The sequence below is a fragment of the Macaca thibetana genome, chromosome 7 (assembly GCF_024542745.1).
Source record: "Macaca thibetana thibetana isolate TM-01 chromosome 7, ASM2454274v1, whole genome shotgun sequence".
Taxonomy (NCBI): Eukaryota; Metazoa; Chordata; class Mammalia; order Primates; family Cercopithecidae; genus Macaca; species Macaca thibetana.
Window position 1 is genome coordinate 11,836,718 of NC_065584.1, and position 7,922 is coordinate 11,844,639.

At 40.1% G+C, this 7,922-nt stretch overlaps 1 long non-coding RNA gene and 1 pseudogene across 14 annotated transcripts in view; one reads left to right on the forward strand and one right to left on the reverse strand.

The window, feature by feature from the left end:
- The window catches only part of LOC126959717 (uncharacterized), a 459,264-nt gene that overhangs the window by 368,923 nt on the left and 82,419 nt on the right, over nt 1-7,922 (reverse strand). The gene's annotated exons all lie outside the window — the stretch shown is intronic.
- On the forward strand, nt 1,579-2,791 carry LOC126959713 (mortality factor 4-like protein 1; annotated as a pseudogene). Its single transcript, XR_007727599.1, has 2 exons — nt 1,579-2,019; nt 2,316-2,791. The product of XR_007727599.1 is annotated as a mortality factor 4-like protein 1 (transcript).

Consider the following 7,922-nt stretch of genomic DNA (forward strand, 5'->3'; position numbering starts at 1 on the left):
CAGAAATATTGAACTTGAGCTACACTTTAGACAAAATGGACCTAATAGACATATACAGAACATTCTACACAACATAAGCAGAATATATTCTCAGGAGCACAGAGAACCTTCTACAAGATAGATTATATGTTAGGCCACAAAACAAGTGTTAACAAATTAGTGAAAACTGAAATCACATCAGGTATCTTTTCCAATCACAATGGCATGAAATTAGAAATCAATAGGAGGAATTTTGAAAATTTGCAAGTATGTGGAAATTAAACAACATGCTCCTAAACAACTAGTGATTGAAGAAGAAATTACAAGGAAAATTTTAAAATATTTTGAGGCCGGGCGCGGTGGCTCAAGCCTGTAATCCCAGCACTTTGGGAGGCCGAGGCGGGTGGATCACGAGGTCAGGAGATCGAGACTATCCTGGCTAACATGGTGAAACCCCGTCTCTACTAAAAATACAAAAAACTAGCCGGGCATGGTGGCGGGCGCCTGTAGTCTCAGCTACTTGGGAGGCTGAGGCGGGAGAATGGCGTGAACCCGGGAGGCGGAGCTTGCAGTGAGCCGAGATCACGCCACTGCACTCCAGCCTGGGAGACACAGCGAGACTCCGTCTCAAAAAAAAAAAAAAAAAATATTTTGAAACAAATGAAAGTGGAAACACAACATGCCAAAACATATGAGATGTAGCAAAAGCAGTTCTAAGATGGAAGTTTATAGCAATAATGCCTACATCAAAAAAGAAGGATCTTAAATAGACAACCTAACTTCATACCTCCACAAACTAGTAAAAGAGAACAAATTAAGGTTCAAGTTAGCACAGGAAAGGAAATAAAAAAGATCAGAGCAGAAATAAATGAAATGTACTAGAAAAACAGTAGAAAATATCAAAGAAACTAGGAGTTGATGTTCTGAAAAGCGCAAAATCAACAGAGCTTTAGTTAGACTAACAAAAGAGAAGTCCCAAATAAAATCAGAAATGAAAGATGAAACATTACAACTGATACCACAGAATATAAAGGTTCATAAGAGCCTCCTATGAACAATGATGTACCAACAAATTGGATAAACTAGAAGAAATGGATGAACTCCTAGATATATATAACCTAGGAAGGCTAAATCATGAAGAAATAGAAAATCTGAACAGAGCAATAACAAGTGAGAATATTGAATAAGTAATAAAAAGTCTCCCATCAAAGAGAAGCCTCACAACCCTATGCTTCACTGCTGAATTCTACCAAACATTTAAAGAACCAACCCTTTCCAAGTGCTCCAAAAACTTGCAGAGGGAAGAATACTTCCAAATTTATTGAATAAGGCCAGCATTACCCTGATACTAAAGTCAGACAAGGACACTGCAAGAAAAAAATATATTACAGAAATTCCAGGAGGGTGAGTGAGTGCTGTGCTTTCATGGGCCTCTTCTTTATGAAGCAAAGTGTGTAAAGGTTGCCATAAAGGACAAACAAGTGAAATACTTCTTACATTACAGTGGTTGGAATAAATATTGGGATGAGTGGGTTCCAGAGGGCAGAGTACTCAAATACGTGGACACCAATTTGCAGAAACAGCGAGAACTTCAAAAAGCCAGTCAGGAGCAGTATGCAGAGGGGAATATGAGAGGGGCTGCCCCAGGAAGGAAGACATCTGATCTGCAACAGAAAAATGTTGAAGTGAAAACAAAAAAGAACAAACAGAAAACATCTGGAAATGGAGATGGTGGCAGTACCAGTGAGATCCCTCAGCCTCCTCGGAAGGAAAGGGCCCAGGTAGATCCTACTGTTGAAAATGAGGAAACATTCATGAACAGAGTTGAAGTTAAAGTAAAGATTCCTGAAGAGCTAAAACTATGGCTTGTTGATGACTGGGACTTAATTACCAGGCAAAAACACCTCTTTTATCTTCCTGCCAAGAAGAATGTGGATTCCATTCTTGAGGATTATGCAAATTACAAGAAATCTCGTGGAAACACAGATAATAAGGAGTATGCAGTTAATGAAGTTGTGGCAGGGATAAAAGAATACTTCAGCCGGGCGCGGTGGCTCAAGCCTGTAATCCCAGCACTTTGGGAGGCCGAGACGGGCGGATCACAAGGTCAGGAGATCGAGACCATCCTGGCTAACACGGCGAAACCCCGTCTCTACTAAAAACACAAAAAATTAGCCGGGCGTGGTGGCGGCGCCTGTGGTCCCAGCTACTCGGGAGGCTGAGGCAGGAGAATGGCGGGAACCCGGGAGGCGGAGCTTGCAGTGAGCTGAGATCTGGCCACTGCACTCCAGCCTGGGCGACAGAGCGAGACTCCGTCTCAAAAAAAAAAAAAAAAGAATACTTCAACGTAATGTTGGGCACCCAGCTACTCTACAAATTTGAGAGACCACAGTATGCCGAAATTCTTGCAGATCATCCCGATGCACCCATGTCCCAGGTGTATGAAGCACCACATCTCCTCAGATTATTTGTACGAATTAGAGCAATGTTGGCCTATACACCTCTGGATGAGAAGAGCCTTGCTTTATTACTCAATTATCTTCACGATTTCCTAAAGTACCTGGCAAAGAATTCTGCAACTTTGCTTAGTGCCAGCCATTATGAAGTGGCTCCCCCGAGTACCATCGGAAAGCTGTGTGAGAGGCACTCTCACTCACTTGTGTTTGGATCTCCGTAAACACATTTTTGTTCTTAGTCTATCTCTTGTACAAACGATGGGCTTTGAAGATGTTAGTGTATAACAATTGATGTTTGTTTTCTGTTTGATTTTTAAACAGAGAAAATAAAAGGGGTAATAGCTCCTTTTTTCTTTTCTTTTTTTTTTTTTTTCCATTTCAAATTTGCTGCCAGTGTTTTCAATGATGGACAACAGAGGGATATGCTGTAGAGTGTTTTATTGCCTAGTTGACCAAGCTGCTTTTGAATGCTGGTGGTTCTATTCCTTTGACACTATGCACTTCTATAATATGTGTTAATGCTATATGACAAAATGCTCTGATTCCTAGTGCCAAAGGTTCAATTCAGTGTATATAACTGAACACACTTATCCACTGGTGCTCCTTTTTTTTTTTTTTATGTTGCTTAAAGAGCCCATCCTTTCACAAGTCATCCATGTTGTTACTTAGGCATTTTATCTTTGCTCAAATTGTTGAAGAATGGTGGCTTGTTTCATGGTTTTTGTATTTGTGTCTAATGCACATTTTAACATGATAGACGCAATGCATTGTGTAGTTAGTTTTCTGGAAAAGTCAATCTTTTAGGAATTGTTTTTCAGATCTTCAATAAATTTTTTCTTTAAATTTCAAAAAAAAAAAAATATATATATATATATATATAAAAACAAGCCAATATCCCTGATGAATATAGATGTAAAAATCCTCAACAAAATACTAGCAAACTGAATTCAACAGCACATTAAAAGGCTCATTCATCATTATCAAATGATATTTATCTCAGGGATACAAGGATGGTTCAATGTACACAAACCAATAAAAGTAACACATCGCATTAACAGAATGAAGGACAAAAACCATATGATCATCTTAACAGATGCAGAAAAGGCATTTGACATAATTGAATATCCTTTCAAGGTAAAAACTCTCGACAGATTAGGCCTAGAAGGAATGTACCTCAATACAATGAAGGTCATATTTGACAAGTCCACAACTAATGTCACACTGAATGGTGAAAAGTTTAAGGCTCTTTCTCTAAGATCAGGAACAAGAGAAGGATGTTCAGTCTTACTACTTCTAATCAGCACAGAACTGGAAATCCTACTCAGAGCGACAGGTAAAAGAAAGAAATAAAACGCATCCAAATGAAAAGGAAGAAGTTAAATTGTCTCTGTTTGTGGAAAACATGATCTTATATGTATAGAAAACTCCTAAAGATTCCATCCAAAAGCTGTTAGAACTGATAAACGAATTCAGTAAAACTGCAGGATACCAAAACCAACATACAAAAATCAGTAACGTTTCTATACACTAACAATGAGCTATGTGAAAAAGAAGTTTTAAAAATCCCATTCACAATCACTACAAAAAGTAAAAAAAAAAAAAAAAAAAAACTTAGGAATAAATGTAACCAATGAAGTGAAAGATCTGAACACTGAAAACTACAAAATACCCATGACAGAAACTGAAGAAGACACAAACAAATGGAACAATCTCTCATGTTCATAGATTGAACGAATTAAAATTATTAAAATGTTCATCCTACTCAAAGCAACCTACATATTCAACGCAATCCCTACCAAAATTTCAACAACACTTTCACATTAACAGAAAAAATAATCCTGAAATTCATATGGAACCACAAAAGATCTGAATAGCTAAAGCATTTTTGAACAAAACGAAAAACCAAAAACAAAGCTGTAGGCATCATAGCACCAGTAGGACAATAACACCCAAGGTGTGGAGTCATCCCGGGATTGAGAAATGTTTCCAATACAAATGTAGGTCAACTTTAACTTGCCTCTGGCAAATGGGAGCCACAGTTGTAGCTCAAAGTGTCCAGTGCAATTCTATCACATCTTGCTCACTCACTAGCTTGGCAGAATCAACTATTCGGTGCATTTTGAGTAGCGGTTGCGAGTTGTGTTTTTCATTTGTGTTTTGTGTGGGTGTCAAGGGTAGTATGGGGGTTAGTATAGGCCCTTGCTACCCAGAGGTGATTTATAGACCATTAGTACCTGCCTCAACTCCAAGGATATGAATATGTTACAAATTCAGAATCTTGAGAATCGCCTCGACCCTACCAAATTAGAATCTGTATTTAAATAAAATCTCCTATGCACCTTAAAGTTGGAGAAGCTTTAAGTTTCTTAGAATTGTTAAGTTTAAAGAGAGAGAAGATAGCTATGTAGTGGGCAGAGTAGGATCAGTCCCTAATTTCTACTTGAAATATCCTTGTCTCAGATTCTCCATTAATTTAGAGATACCATTTCATCCCTTATGAGTAAAAGGCTACATCTTTTTACCCTCAACTCACTTGATCAGCAGCCTTAATTATTTAAACTATGGCCCAGACATAGGAATAAAAAAACAAACAAACAAAAAACAGGCCGGGTGCGGCGGCTCCTGCCTGGGTGGCTCATCCCAGAACTTTGGGAGGCCGAGGTAGGAGGATCACCTGAGGTCAGGAGTTCGACACCAGCCTGACCACCATGGAGAAACCCCGTCTCTACTAAAAGTACAAAATTAGACAGGCATGGTGGTACACGCCTGTAATCCCAGCTACTCGGGAGGCTGAGGCAGGAGAATCGCTTGAACCCAGGAGATGGAGGTTGCAGTGAGCCAAGATAGCGCACTGCTTTCCAGCCTGGGCAACAAGAGGGAAACTCTGTCTCAAAAAACAAACAAATGAAACACTCCAGGCATGGATGCCTTAACAGCTACATATATATCACAGAATCTGTGTTTTACACATTAGCAAGATCTCAGACCTTTATGATTCCAGTAAACTTAGGGCTACGGATCCCTGACCACAAAGGATTGGAAGCAGCAAAGTAGGGCAAAGGGAAAGAAGTAAAATATGGAGTTGGGGTGAAGTTTACAATGAGAATTGATGGTAGAAAGAATAGCTTTGACATTTTCATAGTTACTTAGATTTAAAAATCGGTGCACACATCAAAACAATCACTCAGGTCTTAGAGAAATTGTACTCAACCCTGCCTGCATGTTAGAATCACCTACTTTTCTCAAGCCTCAATCTCAGAGATTCTGATCTAATTGGTTTGGAGTGGGATCCAGCCACAGGTGTTTTATTAAAGCTTCCCAGATGATTCTCAGTGGTTTAGGGTCAGTCATCATAGGGCCCAGAGGCCTAAACATCTGAGTAGCCTCTAAATAGGCTCTTTACAGCTTGCTATAATCATTGACAATCAAAGACCCCAGGGTTGGTTAGGATGACCTTGCTTACAGGATTTTCTTTTAAGAGGAAAACACTCTATATATTAGAGGTGATTTTGACAGAAAATAAGATAGCCTGGAACTAAATGATACATAAACATCAGTATAAGTCCTGTGTCATAGTTGGAGAAATCTAGGGGGCACTGGTGTGTTGAATCAGACACCCCCTATCTCTCCCTCTTGACCCTCCCTCCATGTAGCCCAACATTTACCATGCCCATGAATCACCTGGGGGTCTTGTTCCGATACAGATTCTGACTTAGTAGGTCTTGGGGGAGGCTCCAGATTCTGTCATTTTTATGAGCTCCAGATGATGCTATTGCAGCTGGTCCAGGGACCACACTTTGAGTCAAGGTCACCCTGATGGCCTTGGCTACCCCTCTACCCCTTCTTTGGAACTCAAACAAGAAGAATGGCTTCCATGAATTCCACTGGGGTCCTTGATCCAGAACCACTGTGCCCAAAACTGTAGGCTTTCCTGAACTAACATCATGTATTTTGTCTATCTCTTTTCTTAACTATTCCCTCCTCCCACTAGGCAATGTTATGGGAGGATTGGGGCCCATTGAGTTAGAAACAGGCTTAAAGAACAGGTAGTTTGGCCCATTCATTACAAAACTACAGCACTGAGGCCAAGTTGGCAAAGGATTGGCCTGGTTCACAGGTGATCGTAGTAAAGGCGAAACTAGATCTAAATCAGGACATGAACGCATCCATTAAGGGTTCTGTCAGAATGATTGCTTCCTGTAGCTTTCTGTGTGAAACATAGGGAAATCAGACTAATAAAGACTCAGACAGGAACATAAAATTCTAAAGCTAGGCTTATGGCCTTTATAGCCCTTAGATGGGGCAGATAACATGCCACGGAGGCTCAGAGACAGCTCTGAGACTATGCAATAGCTACTGGTTCCCCTCTTGTGGAATGTTCACTTAAAAAAGCTCTATAAGTTGCCCAATGAACTCCACAGTCATCCTTAATTCATTTTCATTTATTGGAACCCTTTCTCAAATAATTTTCCAAATCCCACACAAGAATGATATATATTCCTGCTCAATAGTAAGAAGCCCTCATGCAAAACTGAAGAAATAAATTGTTCTTACAAAAGAAGGAAAAAGGAATTACATTTCCAGAACATTCTGCTTACCCAGACACACGGATCTGATTCTTGCTCCATTGTTTGTAGCATTCTCGGTCCTAGGGCCATTGATGTGGCTGGGTCAGTGGCCACACTGGCTCCTGGGTACCCATTCCCTGGCCACAAAAGTCCGTCCCAGCAGCACTATTTAAACTGGACTTGTTATTTCTCACCTCAAAGCTCTGGCCTGGGCTGAGACCTCTGCAACAGAGCTTATTAGCGAGCTTTTCATCATGCTCTGTGGCTATCTGGGTCTGAAGTCAAGAGCCATTCACAGGAAAATCAGCGTGAAACCTATAAGTTTGCATATTAAATATTAACACTACTAAGGGCTACAGTGGAAAAGAGGTTTGCTGAGCTTAAGGGCTCTCGCTCCACCCCCAACTGCCCTTGACTTTTCTCTTCTATGTTGTATTCCTGGTAAATCCCGTTATATCTCGACTACCTTAGGCCACCTCAGCTCCTTCTTGGGAATTAGGCTGTCTGGATAGGCAAAGAGGCAGATATCCAGCTGTCAAGTGAATCAGATGTCCTCATCAGATCTCTTAATTTCCACTTTTGTGATATTTCAAAGGATCACAAATTATTTTCTTAGTGCCTGGTCAGAGAACCAGGAAAGAGCTAGAAGGTGAGACACCAAACTCCGTTCCATGGTGATGTTTGAACCAGGTTGGAGCTGGTTTCACATGATTTTCATTGTGCATGACTTTCTTAATTGCCTTAGTGGGAATGTGTTACTGCAAAATAAAGTGAAATTGTTTTCCTTATTGCTTGTAATTTACAGAGGGATGGTTTTGATAATATAAACCAAGGACTTTTCAAATCCATTGATCTTAGGGTGGAAGGAGGGGTTTCTTTTTAAGTATTCATTTTGAACTATGCTTTCACTAGTAAATTC